The following is a 13,215-nucleotide window of genomic DNA, read 5'->3' as shown; positions in this document are numbered from 1 at the left end:
AATCTCACCAAATCCGCCCTGGGTTTCTCGACACGTTACACTTTCACTTTTTTTCTGTCTTACTTTAAGAGAGCAACTTTGCTCTTTAAGAGAGCAAAGTTCATCACAGTTCACTGTTAAATCCAAAGCTTAAAAGTTCACTTCACATTGATCCAGTGTCTCAGAATGGCAGCTGTAGTGCAGTTTGGCCAGCTGTAGACCTGACTGGTGATTAGAATGCAATTTTTGAGCACTTTCCATTGCAAAACGTGCCGAAATAGCTCAGCTGGGAGAGCGTTAGACTGAAGATCTAAAGGACCCTAGTTCGATCCTGGGTTTCGGCAAAGCTATTTTGGTCACCATCTAGGGCTTGGTAGTTTTGTTGGTAGGACTTCATTATACGGCCTACAACTACGTGGATCATTGCCATCAAATGAGAAAACAAACACAGATGGTGCAGCTTGCAAACATCCATCAAGTGGAGGTGGAATTTGAAGAAGGTCCTCCTTCAGAAGCTCCCAGGCCTCACCCATTATACCATTGACTTACCTAGGGCTTGGTAGGTTGGGTGATCACACGTCATAATACAGCCTAGCGATGTTTTCCCTAGAATCAAATCCTTCCCTTGGCTCTTGTCTGAAATGACCATTTAATAATATCTAACTGCAAATCCTCACCAGTACCTACAGTAAAATAAGAGGATAAGAGATCACGTTTTTACAGAAAAGAAAGACAATATGTGTCCCAGAGGACAAACACGTGACTCTTGTTACCTGGGTAGCTCAGATGGAAGAGCATCAGACTTTTAATCTGAGGGTCCAGGGTTCAAGTCCCTGTCCAGGTGTCTCCTTTGGATCCTTGCCCTTCCATGGCTTTACCTAACAAGCTCAGTTGTTCTTGATAGTTCTGTGACCTCATTGTCATCTTTAGCAAAGTCCATAGACTGCAGGTGGGATGACGATATGGGATTTGTGGATATCAGGGACAGAGGCCTCTTTCAGATAATCCCACCGTACAAGCTCTGTAAAGAATCTTTTCCTGCCCCTCGGTCCAACTCACCGCCAGTTGGTTCTCAGCTCAGCTCCTTTGCGAAACCCGGTGTCTAAGACATGCCAATCTCACCAAATCCGCCCTGGGTTTCTCGACACGTTACACTTTCACTTTTTTTCTGTCTTACTTTAAGAGAGCAACTTTGCTCTTTAAGAGAGCAAAGTTCATCACAGTTCACTGTTAAATCCAAAGCTTAAAAGTTCACTTCACATTGATCCAGTGTCTCAGAATGGCAGCTGTAGTGCAGTTTGGCCAGCTGTAGACCTGACTGGTGATTAGAATGCAATTTTTGAGCACTTTCCATTGCAAAACGTGCCGAAATAGCTCAGCTGGGAGAGCGTTAGACTGAAGATCTAAAGGACCCTAGTTCGATCCTGGGTTTCGGCAAAGCTATTTTGGTCACCATCTAGGGCTTGGTAGTTTTGTTGGTAGGACTTCATTATACGGCCTACAACTACGTGGATCATTGCCATCAAATGAGAAAACAAACACAGATGGTGCAGCTTTCAAACGTCCATCAAGTGGAGGTGGAATTTGAAGAAGGTCCTCCTTCAGAAGCTCCCAGGCCTCACCCATTATACCATTGACTTACCTAGGGCTTTGTAGGTTGGGTGATCACACGTCATAATACAGCCTAGCGATGTTTCCCCTAGAATCAAATCCTTCCCTTGGCTCTTGTCTGAAATGACCATTTAATAATATCTAACTGCAAATCCTCACCAGTACCTACAGTAAAATGAGAGGATAAGAGATCACGTTTTTACAGAAAAGAAAGACAATATGTGTCCCAGAGGACAAACACGTGACTCTTGTTACCTGGGTAGCTCAGATGGAAGAGCATCAGACTTTTAATCTGAGGGTCCAGGGTTCAAGTCCCTGTCCAGGTGTCTCCTTTGGATCCTTGCCATTCCATGGCTTTACCTAACAAGCTCAGTTGTTCTTGATAGTTCTGTGACCTCATTGTCATCTTTAGCAAAGTCCATAGACTGCAGGTGGGATGACGATATGGGATTTGTGGATATCAGGGACAGAGGCCTCTTTCAGATAATCCCACCGTACAAGCTCTGTAAAGAATCTTTTCCTGCCCCTCGGTCCAACTCACCGCCAGTTGGTTCTCAGCTCAGCTCCTTTGCGAAACCCGGTGTCTAAGACATGCCAATCTCACCAAATCCGCCCTGGGTTTCTCGACACGTTACACTTTCACTTTTTTTCTGTCTTACTTTGGGTGGGACAACATTTAAGAGAGCAAAGTTCATCACAGTTCACTGTTAAATCCAAAGCTTAAAAGTTCACTTCACATTGATCCAGTGTCTCAGAATGGCAGCTGTAGTGCAGTTTGGCCAGCTGTAGACCTGACTGGTGATTAGAATGCAATTTTTGAGCACTTTCCATTGCAAAATGTGCCGAAATAGCTCAGCTGGGAGAGCGTTAGACTGAAGATCTAAAGGACCCTAGTTCGATCCTGGGTTTCGGCAAAGCTATTTTGGTCACCATCTAGGGCTTGGTAGTTTTGTTGGTAGGACTTCATTATACGGCCTACAACTACGTGGATCATTGCCATCAAATGAGAAAACAAACACAGATGGTGCAGCTTGCAAACATCCATCAAGTGGAGGTGGAATTTGAAGAAGGTCCTCCTTCAGAAGCTCCCAGGCCTCACCCATTATACCATTGACTTACCTAGGGCTTGGTAGGTTGGGTGATCACACGTCATAATACAGCCTAGCGATGTTTCCCCTAGAATCAAATCCTTCCCTTGGCTCTTGTCTGAAATGACCATTTAATAATATCTAACTGCAAATCCTCACCAGTACCTACAGTAAAATAAGAGGATAAGAGATCACGTTTTTACAGAAAAGAAAGACAATATGTGTCCCAGAGGACAAACACGTGACTCTTGTTACCTGGGTAGCTCAGATGGAAGAGCATCAGACTTTTAATCTGAGGGTCCAGGGTTCAAGTCCCTGTCCAGGTGTCTCCTTTGGATCCTTGCCCTTCCATGGCTTTACCTAACAAGCTCAGTTGTTCTTGATAGTTCTGTGACCTCATTGTCATCTTTAGCAAAGTCCATAGACTGCAGGTGGGATGACGATATGGGATTTGTGGATATCAGGGACAGAGGCCTCTTTCAGATAATCCCACCGTACAAGCTCTGTAAAGAATCTTTTCCTGCCCCTCGGTCCAACTCACCGCCAGTTGGTTCTCAGCTCAGCTCCTTTGCGAAACCCGGTGTCTAAGACATGCCAATCTCACCAAATCCGCCCTGGGTTTCTCGACACGTTACACTTTCACTTTTTTTCTGTCTTACTTTAAGAGAGCAACTTTGCTCTTTAAGAGAGCAAAGTTCATCACAGTTCACTGTTAAATCCAAAGCTTAAAAGTTCACTTCACATTGATCCAGTGTCTCAGAATGGCAGCTGTAGTGCAGTTTGGCCAGCTGTAGACCTGACTGGTGATTAGAATGCAATTTTTGAGCACTTTCCATTGCAAAACGTGCCGAAATAGCTCAGCTGGGAGAGCGTTAGACTGAAGATCTAAAGGACCCTAGTTCGATCCTGGGTTTCGGCAAAGCTATTTTGGTCACCATCTAGGGCTTGGTAGTTTTGTTGGTAGGACTTCATTATACGGCCTACAACTACGTGGATCATTGCCATCAAATGAGAAAACAAACACAGATGGTGCAGCTTTCAAACGTCCATCAAGTGGAGGTGGAATTTGAAGAAGGTCCTCCTTCAGAAGCTCCCAGGCCTCACCCATTATACCATTGACTTACCTAGGGCTTTGTAGGTTGGGTGATCACACGTCATAATACAGCCTAGCGATGTTTCCCCTAGAATCAAATCCTTCCCTTGGCTCTTGTCTGAAATGACCATTTAATAATATCTAACTGCAAATCCTCACCAGTACCTACAGTAAAATGAGAGGATAAGAGATCACGTTTTTACAGAAAAGAAAGACAATATGTGTCCCAGAGGACAAACACGTGACTCTTGTTACCTGGGTAGCTCAGATGGAAGAGCATCAGACTTTTAATCTGAGGGTCCAGGGTTCAAGTCCCTGTCCAGGTGTCTCCTTTGGATCCTTGCCATTCCATGGCTTTACCTAACAAGCTCAGTTGTTCTTGATAGTTCTGTGACCTCATTGTCATCTTTAGCAAAGTCCATAGACTGCAGGTGGGATGACGATATGGGATTTGTGGATATCAGGGACAGAGGCCTCTTTCAGATAATCCCACCGTACAAGCTCTGTAAAGAATCTTTTAATGCCCCTCGGTCCAACTCACCGCCAGTTGGTTCTCAGCTCAGCTCCTTTGCGAAACCCGGTGTCTAAGACATGCCAATCTCACCAAATCCGCCCTGGGTTTCTCGACACGTTACACTTTCACTTTTTTTCTGTCTTACTTTGGGTGGGACAACATTTAAGAGAGCAAAGTTCATCACAGTTCACTGTTAAATCCAAAGCTTAAAAGTTCACTTCACATTGATCCAGTGTCTCAGAATGGCAGCTGTAGTGCAGTTTGGCCAGCTGTAGACCTGACTGGTGATTAGAATGCAATTTTTGAGCACTTTCCATTGCAAAACGTGCCGAAATAGCTCAGCTGGGAGAGCGTTAGACTGAAGATCTAAAGGACCCTAGTTCGATCCTGGGTTTCGGCAAAGCTATTTTGGTCACCATCTAGGGCTTGGTAGTTTTGTTGGTAGGACTTCATTATACGGCCTACAACTACGTGGATCATTGCCATCAAATGAGAAAACAAACACAGATGGTGCAGCTTTCAAACGTCCATCAAGTGGAGGTGGAATTTGAAGAAGGTCCTCCTTCAGAAGCTCCCAGGCCTCACCCATTATACCATTGACTTACCTAGGGCTTTGTAGGTTGGGTGATCACACGTCATAATACAGCCTAGCGATGTTTCCCCTAGAATCAAATCCTTCCCTTGGCTCTTGTCTGAAATGACCATTTAATAATATCTAACTGCAAATCCTCACCAGTACCTACAGTAAAATGAGAGGATAAGAGATCACGTTTTTACAGAAAAGAAAGACAATATGTGTCCCAGAGGACAAACACGTGACTCTTGTTACCTGGGTAGCTCAGATGGAAGAGCATCAGACTTTTAATCTGAGGGTCCAGGGTTCAAGTCCCTGTCCAGGTGTCTCCTTAGGGTCCTTGCCATTCCATGGCTTTACCTAACAAGCTCAGTTGTTCTTGATAGTTCTGTGACCTCATTGTCATCTTTAGCAAAGTCCATAGACTGCAGGTGGGATGACGATATGGGATTTGTGGATATCAGGGACAGAGGCCTCTTTCAGATAATCCCACCGTACAAGCTCTGTAAAGAATCTTTTCCTGCCCCTCGGTCCAACTCACCGCCAGTTGGTTCTCAGCTCAGCTCCTTTGCGAAACCCGGTGTCTAAGACATGCCAATCTCACCAAATCCGCCCTGGGTTTCTCGACACGTTACACTTTCACTTTTTTTCTGTCTTACTTTGGGTGGGACAACATTTAAGAGAGCAAAGTTCATCACAGTTCACTGTTAAATCCAAAGCTTAAAAGTTCACTTCACATTGATCCAGTGTCTCAGAATGGCAGCTGTAGTGCAGTTTGGCCAGCTGTAGACCTGACTGGTGATTAGAATGCAATTTTTGAGCACTTTCCATTGCAAAACGTGCCGAAATAGCTCAGCTGGGAGAGCGTTAGACTGAAGATCTAAAGGACCCTAGTTCGATCCTGGGTTTCGGCAAAGCTATTTTGGTCACCATCTAGGGCTTGGTAGTTTTGTTGGTAGGACTTCATTATACGGCCTACAACTACGTGGATCATTGCCATCAAATGAGAAAACAAACACAGATGGTGCAGCTTGCAAACATCCATCAAGTGGAGGTGGAATTTGAAGAAGGTCCTCCTTCAGAAGCTCCCAGGCCTCACCCATTATACCATTGACTTACCTAGGGCTTGGTAGGTTGGGTGATCACACGTCATAATACAGCCTAGCGATGTTTCCCCTAGAATCAAATCCTTCCCTTGGCTCTTGTCTGAAATGACCATTTAATAATATCTAACTGCAAATCCTCACCAGTACCTACAGTAAAATAAGAGGATAAGAGATCACGTTTTTACAGAAAAGAAAGACAATATGTGTCCCAGAGGACAAACACGTGACTCTTGTTACCTGGGTAGCTCAGATGGAAGAGCATCAGACTTTTAATCTGAGGGTCCAGGGTTCAAGTCCCTGTCCAGGTGTCTCCTTTGGATCCTTGCCCTTCCATGGCTTTACCTAACAAGCTCAGTTGTTCTTGATAGTTCTGTGACCTCATTGTCATCTTTAGCAAAGTCCATAGACTGCAGGTGGGATGACGATATGGGATTTGTGGATATCAGGGACAGAGGCCTCTTTCAGATAATCCCACCGTACAAGCTCTGTAAAGAATCTTTTCCTGCCCCTCGGTCCAACTCACCGCCAGTTGGTTCTCAGCTCAGCTCCTTTGCGAAACCCGGTGTCTAAGACATGCCAATCTCACCAAATCCGCCCTGGGTTTCTCGACACGTTACACTTTCACTTTTTTTCTGTCTTACTTTAAGAGAGCAACGTTCATCACAGTTCACTGTTAAATCCAAAGCTTAAAAGTTCACTTCACATTGATCCAGTGTCTCAGAATGGCAGCTGTAGTGGAGTTTGGCCAGCTGTAGACCTGACTGGTGATTAGAATGCAATTTTTGAGCACTTTCCATTGCAAAACGTGCCGAAATAGCTCAGCTGGGAGAGCGTTAGACTGAAGATCTAAAGGACCCTAGTTCGATCCTGGGTTTCGGCAAAGCTATTTTGGTCACCATCTAGGGCTTGGTAGTTTTGTTGGTAGGACTTCATTATACGGCCTACAACTACGTGGATCATTGCCATCAAATGAGAAAACAAACACAGATGGTGCAGCTTTCAAACGTCCATCAAGTGGAGGTGGAATTTGAAGAAGGTCCTCCTTCAGAAGCTCCCAGGCCTCACCCATTATACCATTGACTTACCTAGGGCTTTGTAGGTTGGGTGATCACACGTCATAATACAGCCTAGCGATGTTTCCCCTAGAATCAAATCCTTCCCTTGGCTCTTGTCTGAAATGACCATTTAATAATATCTAACTGCAAATCCTCACCAGTACCTACAGTAAAATGAGAGGATAAGAGATCACGTTTTTACAGAAAAGAAAGACAATATGTGTCCCAGAGGACAAACACGTGACTCTTGTTACCTGGGTAGCTCAGATGGAAGAGCATCAGACTTTTAATCTGAGGGTCCAGGGTTCAAGTCCCTGTCCAGGTGTCTCCTTTGGATCCTTGCCATTCCATGGCTTTACCTAACAAGCTCAGTTGTTCTTGATAGTTCTGTGACCTCATTGTCATCTTTAGCAAAGTCCATAGACTGCAGGTGGGATGACGATATGGGATTTGTGGATATCAGGGACAGAGGCCTCTTTCAGATAATCCCACCGTACAAGCTCTGTAAAGAATCTTTTCCTGCCCCTCGGTCCAACTCACCGCCAGTTGGTTCTCAGCTCAGCTCCTTTGCGAAACCCGGTGTCTAAGACATGCCAATCTCACCAAATCCGCCCTGGGTTTCTCGACACGTTACACTTTCACTTTTTTTCTGTCTTACTTTGGGTGGGACAACATTTAAGAGAGCAAAGTTCATCACAGTTCACTGTTAAATCCAAAGCTTAAAAGTTCACTTCACATTGATCCAGTGTCTCAGAATGGCAGCTGTAGTGCAGTTTGGCCAGCTGTAGACCTGACTGGTGATTAGAATGCAATTTTTGAGCACTTTCCATTGCAAAACGTGCCGAAATAGCTCAGCTGGGAGAGCGTTAGACTGAAGATCTAAAGGACCCTAGTTCGATCCTGGGTTTCGGCAAAGCTATTTTGGTCACCATCTAGGGCTTGGTAGTTTTGTTGGTAGGACTTCATTATACGGCCTACAACTACGTGGATCATTGCCATCAAATGAGAAAACAAACACAGATGGTGCAGCTTGCAAACATCCATCAAGTGGAGGTGGAATTTGAAGAAGGTCCTCCTTCAGAAGCTCCCAGGCCTCACCCATTATACCATTGACTTACCTAGGGCTTGGTAGGTTGGGTGATCACACGTCATAATACAGCCTAGCGATGTTTCCCCTAGAATCAAATCCTTCCCTTGGCTCTTGTCTGAAATGACCATTTAATAATATCTAACTGCAAATCCTCACCAGTACCTACAGTAAAATAAGAGGATAAGAGATCACGTTTTTACAGAAAAGAAAGACAATATGTGTCCCAGAGGACAAACACGTGACTCTTGTTACCTGGGTAGCTCAGATGGAAGAGCATCAGACTTTTAATCTGAGGGTCCAGGGTTCAAGTCCCTGTCCAGGTGTCTCCTTTGGATCCTTGCCCTTCCATGGCTTTACCTAACAAGCTCAGTTGTTCTTGATAGTTCTGTGACCTCATTGTCATCTTTAGCAAAGTCCATAGACTGCAGGTGGGATGACGATATGGGATTTGTGGATATCAGGGACAGAGGCCTCTTTCAGATAATCCCACCGTACAAGCTCTGTAAAGAATCTTTTCCTGCCCCTCGGTCCAACTCACCGCCAGTTGGTTCTCAGCTCAGCTCCTTTGCGAAACCCGGTGTCTAAGACATGCCAATCTCACCAAATCCGCCCTGGGTTTCTCGACACGTTACACTTTCACTTTTTTTCTGTCTTACTTTGGGTGGGACAACATTTAAGAGAGCAAAGTTCATCACAGTTCACTGTTAAATCCAAAGCTTAAAAGTTCACTTCACATTGATCCAGTGTCTCAGAATGGCAGCTGTAGTGCAGTTTGGCCAGCTGTAGACCTGACTGGTGATTAGAATGCAATTTTTGAGCACTTTCCATTGCAAAACGTGCCGAAATAGCTCAGCTGGGAGAGCGTTAGACTGAAGATCTAAAGGACCCTAGTTCGATCCTGGGTTTCGGCAAAGCTATTTTGGTCACCATCTAGGGCTTGGTAGTTTTGTTGGTAGGACTTCATTATACGACCTACAACTACGTGGATCATTGCCATCAAATGAGAAAACAAACACAGATGGTGCAGCTTGCAAACATCCATCAAGTGGAGGTGGAATTTGAAGAAGGTCCTCCTTCAGAAGCTCCCAGGCCTCACCCATTATACCATTGACTTACCTAGGGCTTGGTAGGTTGGGTGATCACACGTCATAATACAGCCTAGCGATGTTTCCCCTAGAATCAAATCCTTCCCTTGGCTCTTGTCTGAAATGACCATTTAATAATATCTAACTGCAAATCCTCACCAGTACCTACAGTAAAATAAGAGGATAAGAGATCACGTTTTTACAGAAAAGAAAGACAATATGTGTCCCAGAGGACAAACACGTGACTCTTGTTACCTGGGTAGCTCAGATGGAAGAGCATCAGACTTTTAATCTGAGGGTCCAGGGTTCAAGTCCCTGTCCAGGTGTCTCCTTTGGATCCTTGCCCTTCCATGGCTTTACCTAACAAGCTCAGTTGTTCTTGATAGTTCTGTGACCTCATTGTCATCTTTAGCAAAGTCCATAGACTGCAGGTGGGATGACGATATGGGATTTGTGGATATCAGGGACAGAGGCCTCTTTCAGATAATCCCACCGTACAAGCTCTGTAAAGAATCTTTTCCTGCCCCTCGGTCCAACTCACCGCCAGTTGGTTCTCAGCTCAGCTCCTTTGCGAAACCCGGTGTCTAAGACATGCCAATCTCACCAAATCCGCCCTGGGTTTCTCGACACGTTACACTTTCACTTTTTTTCTGTCTTACTTTGGGTGGGACAACATTTAAGAGAGCAAAGTTCATCACAGTTCACTGTTAAATCCAAAGCTTAAAAGTTCACTTCACATTGATCCAGTGTCTCAGAATGGCAGCTGTAGTGCAGTTTGGCCAGCTGTAGACCTGACTGGTGATTAGAATGCAATTTTTGAGCACTTTCCATTGCAAAACGTGCCGAAATAGCTCAGCTGGGAGAGCGTTAGACTGAAGATCTAAAGGACCCTAGTTCGATCCTGGGTTTCAGCAAAGCTATTTTGGTCACCATCTAGGGCTTGGTAGTTTTGTTGGTAGGACTTCATTATACGGCCTACAACTACGTGGATCATTGCCATCAAATGAGAAAACAAACACAGATGGTGCAGCTTGCAAACATCCATCAAGTGGAGGTGGAATTTGAAGAAGGTCCTCCTTCAGAAGCTCCCAGGCCTCACCCATTATACCATTGACTTACCTAGGGCTTGGTAGGTTGGGTGATCACACGTCATAATACAGCCTAGCGATGTTTCCCCTAGAATCAAATCCTTCCCTTGGCTCTTGTCTGAAATGACCATTTAATAATATCTAACTGCAAATCCTCACCAGTACCTACAGTAAAATAAGAGGATAAGAGATCACGTTTTTACAGAAAAGAAAGACAATATGTGTCCCAGAGGACAAACACGTGACTCTTGTTACCTGGGTAGCTCAGATGGAAGAGCATCAGACTTTTAATCTGAGGGTCCAGGGTTCAAGTCCCTGTCCAGGTGTCTCCTTTGGATCCTTGCCCTTCCATGGCTTTACCTAACAAGCTCAGTTGTTCTTGATAGTTCTGTGACCTCATTGTCATCTTTAGCAAAGTCCATAGACTAAAGGTGGGATGACGATATGGGATTTGTGGATATCAGGGACAGAGGCCTCTTTCAGATAATCCCACCGTACAAGCTCTGTAAAGAATCTTTTCCTGCCCCTCGGTCCAACTCACCGCCAGTTGGTTCTCAGCTCAGCTCCTTTGCGAAACCCGGTGTCTAAGACATGCCAATCTCACCAAATCCGCCCTGGGTTTCTCGACACGTTACACTTTCACTTTTTTTCTGTCTTACTTTAAGAGAGCAACTTTGCTCTTTAAGAGAGCAAAGTTCATCACAGTTCACTGTTAAATCCAAAGCTTAAAAGTTCACTTCACATTGATCCAGTGTCTCAGAATGGCAGCTGTAGTGCAGTTTGGCCAGCTGTAGACCTGACTGGTGATTAGAATGCAATTTTTGAGCACTTTCCATTGCAAAACGTGCCGAAATAGCTCAGCTGGGAGAGCGTTAGACTGAAGATCTAAAGGACCCTAGTTCGATCCTGGGTTTCGGCAAAGCTATTTTGGTCACCATCTAGGGCTTGGTAGGTTTGTTGGTAGGACTTCATTATACGACCTACAACTACGTGGATCATTGCCATCAAATGAGAAAACAAACACAGATGGTGCAGCTTTCAAACGTCCATCAAGTGGAGGTGGAATTTGAAGAAGGTCCTCCTTCAGAAGCTCCCAGGCCTCACCCATTATACCATTGACTTACCTAGGGCTTTGTAGGTTGGGTGATCACACGTCATAATACAGCCTAGCGATGTTTCCCCTAGAATCAAATCCTTCCCTTGGCTCTTGTCTGAAATGACCATTTAATAATATCTAACTGCAAATCCTCACCAGTACCTACAGTAAAATGAGAGGATAAGAGATCACGTTTTTACAGAAAAGAAAGACAATATGTGTCCCAGAGGACAAACACGTGACTCTTGTTACCTGGGTAGCTCAGATGGAAGAGCATCAGACTTTTAATCTGAGGGTCCAGGGTTCAAGTCCCTGTCCAGGTGTCTCCTTTGGATCCTTGCCATTCCATGGCTTTACCTAACAAGCTCAGTTGTTCTTGATAGTTCTGTGACCTCATTGTCATCTTTAGCAAAGTCCATAGACTGCAGGTGGGATGACGATATGGGATTTGTGGATATCAGGGACAGAGGCCTCTTTCAGATAATCCCACCGTACAAGCTCTGTAAAGAATCTTTTCCTGCCCCTCGGTCCAACTCACCGCCAGTTGGTTCTCAGCTCAGCTCCTTTGCGAAACCCGGTGTCTAAGACATGCCAATCTCACCAAATCCGCCCTGGGTTTCTCGACACGTTACACTTTCACTTTTTTTCTGTCTTACTTTGGGTGGGACAACATTTAAGAGAGCAAAGTTCATCACAGTTCACTGTTAAATCCAAAGCTTAAAAGTTCACTTCACATTGATCCAGTGTCTCAGAATGGCAGCTGTAGTGCAGTTTGGCCAGCTGTAGACCTGACTGGTGATTAGAATGCAATTTTTGAGCACTTTCCATTGCAAAATGTGCCGAAATAGCTCAGCTGGGAGAGCGTTAGACTGAAGATCTAAAGGACCCTAGTTCGATCCTGGGTTTCGGCAAAGCTATTTTGGTCACCATCTAGGGCTTGGTAGTTTTGTTGGTAGGACTTCATTATACGGCCTACAACTACGTGGATCATTGCCATCAAATGAGAAAACAAACACAGATGGTGCAGCTTGCAAACATCCATCAAGTGGAGGTGGAATTTGAAGAAGGTCCTCCTTCAGAAGCTCCCAGGCCTCACCCATTATACCATTGACTTACCTAGGGCTTGGTAGGTTGGGTGATCACACGTCATAATACAGCCTAGCGATGTTTCCCCTAGAATCAAATCCTTCCCTTGGCTCTTGTCTGAAATGACCATTTAATAATATCTAACTGCAAATCCTCACCAGTACCTACAGTAAAATAAGAGGATAAGAGATCACGTTTTTACAGAAAAGAAAGACAATATGTGTCCCAGAGGACAAACACGTGACTCTTGTTACCTGGGTAGCTCAGATGGAAGAGCATCAGACTTTTAATCTGAGGGTCCAGGGTTCAAGTCCCTGTCCAGGTGTCTCCTTTGGATCCTTGCCCTTCCATGGCTTTACCTAACAAGCTCAGTTGTTCTTGATAGTTCTGTGACCTCATTGTCATCTTTAGCAAAGTCCATAGACTGCAGGTGGGATGACGATATGGGATTTGTGGATATCAGGGACAGAGGCCTCTTTCAGATAATCCCACCGTACAAGCTCTGTAAAGAATCTTTTCCTGCCCCTCGGTCCAACTCACCGCCAGTTGGTTCTCAGCTCAGCTCCTTTGCGAAACCCGGTGTCTAAGACATGCCAATCTCACCAAATCCGCCCTGGGTTTCTCGACACGTTACACTTTCACTTTTTTTCTGTCTTACTTTAAGAGAGCAACTTTGCTCTTTAAGAGAGCAAAGTTCATCACAGTTCACTGTTAAATCCAAAGCTTAAAAGTTCACTTCACATTGATCCA

The 13,215-nt window shown here is 44.8% G+C and overlaps 23 non-coding genes across 23 annotated transcripts; all 23 read left to right on the top strand.

Annotated features, from left to right (window-relative positions):
• Positions 1 to 250: 250 nt before the first annotated feature.
• trnaf-gaa (transfer RNA phenylalanine (anticodon GAA)) lies at positions 251 to 323 on the top strand. Its single transcript has one exon. It is a non-coding gene; the product is annotated as a tRNA-Phe (tRNA).
• A 427-nt stretch (positions 324 to 750) lies between these two features.
• On the top strand, positions 751 to 823 carry trnak-uuu (transfer RNA lysine (anticodon UUU)). Its single transcript has one exon. It is a non-coding gene; the product is annotated as a tRNA-Lys (tRNA).
• A 520-nt stretch (positions 824 to 1,343) lies between these two features.
• Positions 1,344 to 1,416, top strand: trnaf-gaa (transfer RNA phenylalanine (anticodon GAA)). Its single transcript has one exon. It is a non-coding gene; the product is annotated as a tRNA-Phe (tRNA).
• Positions 1,417 to 1,843: 427 nt separating this feature from the next.
• On the top strand, positions 1,844 to 1,916 carry trnak-uuu (transfer RNA lysine (anticodon UUU)). Its single transcript has one exon. It is a non-coding gene; the product is annotated as a tRNA-Lys (tRNA).
• A 515-nt stretch (positions 1,917 to 2,431) lies between these two features.
• Positions 2,432 to 2,504, top strand: trnaf-gaa (transfer RNA phenylalanine (anticodon GAA)). Its single transcript has one exon. It is a non-coding gene; the product is annotated as a tRNA-Phe (tRNA).
• A 427-nt stretch (positions 2,505 to 2,931) lies between these two features.
• On the top strand, positions 2,932 to 3,004 carry trnak-uuu (transfer RNA lysine (anticodon UUU)). The gene has a single exon. It is a non-coding gene; the product is annotated as a tRNA-Lys (tRNA).
• Positions 3,005 to 3,524: 520 nt separating this feature from the next.
• trnaf-gaa (transfer RNA phenylalanine (anticodon GAA)) lies at positions 3,525 to 3,597 on the top strand. Its single transcript has one exon. It is a non-coding gene; the product is annotated as a tRNA-Phe (tRNA).
• Positions 3,598 to 4,024: 427 nt separating this feature from the next.
• trnak-uuu (transfer RNA lysine (anticodon UUU)) lies at positions 4,025 to 4,097 on the top strand. Its single transcript has one exon. It is a non-coding gene; the product is annotated as a tRNA-Lys (tRNA).
• A 515-nt stretch (positions 4,098 to 4,612) lies between these two features.
• Positions 4,613 to 4,685, top strand: trnaf-gaa (transfer RNA phenylalanine (anticodon GAA)). The gene has a single exon. It is a non-coding gene; the product is annotated as a tRNA-Phe (tRNA).
• A 427-nt stretch (positions 4,686 to 5,112) lies between these two features.
• trnak-uuu (transfer RNA lysine (anticodon UUU)) lies at positions 5,113 to 5,185 on the top strand. The gene has a single exon. It is a non-coding gene; the product is annotated as a tRNA-Lys (tRNA).
• Positions 5,186 to 5,700: 515 nt separating this feature from the next.
• trnaf-gaa (transfer RNA phenylalanine (anticodon GAA)) lies at positions 5,701 to 5,773 on the top strand. The gene has a single exon. It is a non-coding gene; the product is annotated as a tRNA-Phe (tRNA).
• A 427-nt stretch (positions 5,774 to 6,200) lies between these two features.
• On the top strand, positions 6,201 to 6,273 carry trnak-uuu (transfer RNA lysine (anticodon UUU)). Its single transcript has one exon. It is a non-coding gene; the product is annotated as a tRNA-Lys (tRNA).
• Positions 6,274 to 6,772: 499 nt separating this feature from the next.
• Positions 6,773 to 6,845, top strand: trnaf-gaa (transfer RNA phenylalanine (anticodon GAA)). Its single transcript has one exon. It is a non-coding gene; the product is annotated as a tRNA-Phe (tRNA).
• A 427-nt stretch (positions 6,846 to 7,272) lies between these two features.
• trnak-uuu (transfer RNA lysine (anticodon UUU)) lies at positions 7,273 to 7,345 on the top strand. Its single transcript has one exon. It is a non-coding gene; the product is annotated as a tRNA-Lys (tRNA).
• A 515-nt stretch (positions 7,346 to 7,860) lies between these two features.
• Positions 7,861 to 7,933, top strand: trnaf-gaa (transfer RNA phenylalanine (anticodon GAA)). The gene has a single exon. It is a non-coding gene; the product is annotated as a tRNA-Phe (tRNA).
• Positions 7,934 to 8,360: 427 nt separating this feature from the next.
• trnak-uuu (transfer RNA lysine (anticodon UUU)) lies at positions 8,361 to 8,433 on the top strand. Its single transcript has one exon. It is a non-coding gene; the product is annotated as a tRNA-Lys (tRNA).
• A 515-nt stretch (positions 8,434 to 8,948) lies between these two features.
• Positions 8,949 to 9,021, top strand: trnaf-gaa (transfer RNA phenylalanine (anticodon GAA)). Its single transcript has one exon. It is a non-coding gene; the product is annotated as a tRNA-Phe (tRNA).
• A 427-nt stretch (positions 9,022 to 9,448) lies between these two features.
• On the top strand, positions 9,449 to 9,521 carry trnak-uuu (transfer RNA lysine (anticodon UUU)). The gene has a single exon. It is a non-coding gene; the product is annotated as a tRNA-Lys (tRNA).
• Positions 9,522 to 10,536: 1,015 nt separating this feature from the next.
• trnak-uuu (transfer RNA lysine (anticodon UUU)) lies at positions 10,537 to 10,609 on the top strand. Its single transcript has one exon. It is a non-coding gene; the product is annotated as a tRNA-Lys (tRNA).
• A 520-nt stretch (positions 10,610 to 11,129) lies between these two features.
• trnaf-gaa (transfer RNA phenylalanine (anticodon GAA)) lies at positions 11,130 to 11,202 on the top strand. The gene has a single exon. It is a non-coding gene; the product is annotated as a tRNA-Phe (tRNA).
• A 427-nt stretch (positions 11,203 to 11,629) lies between these two features.
• trnak-uuu (transfer RNA lysine (anticodon UUU)) lies at positions 11,630 to 11,702 on the top strand. The gene has a single exon. It is a non-coding gene; the product is annotated as a tRNA-Lys (tRNA).
• A 515-nt stretch (positions 11,703 to 12,217) lies between these two features.
• On the top strand, positions 12,218 to 12,290 carry trnaf-gaa (transfer RNA phenylalanine (anticodon GAA)). Its single transcript has one exon. It is a non-coding gene; the product is annotated as a tRNA-Phe (tRNA).
• A 427-nt stretch (positions 12,291 to 12,717) lies between these two features.
• On the top strand, positions 12,718 to 12,790 carry trnak-uuu (transfer RNA lysine (anticodon UUU)). The gene has a single exon. It is a non-coding gene; the product is annotated as a tRNA-Lys (tRNA).
• Positions 12,791 to 13,215: the final 425 nt, after the last annotated feature.

Source organism: Astatotilapia calliptera, chromosome 5, assembly GCF_964374335.1.
Source record: "Astatotilapia calliptera chromosome 5, fAstCal68.1, whole genome shotgun sequence".
NCBI lineage: Eukaryota > Metazoa > Chordata > Actinopteri > Cichliformes > Cichlidae > Astatotilapia > Astatotilapia calliptera.
Note: the sequence above shows the minus strand (reverse complement) of the source record. Positions and strands in the feature narration are given on the sequence as shown.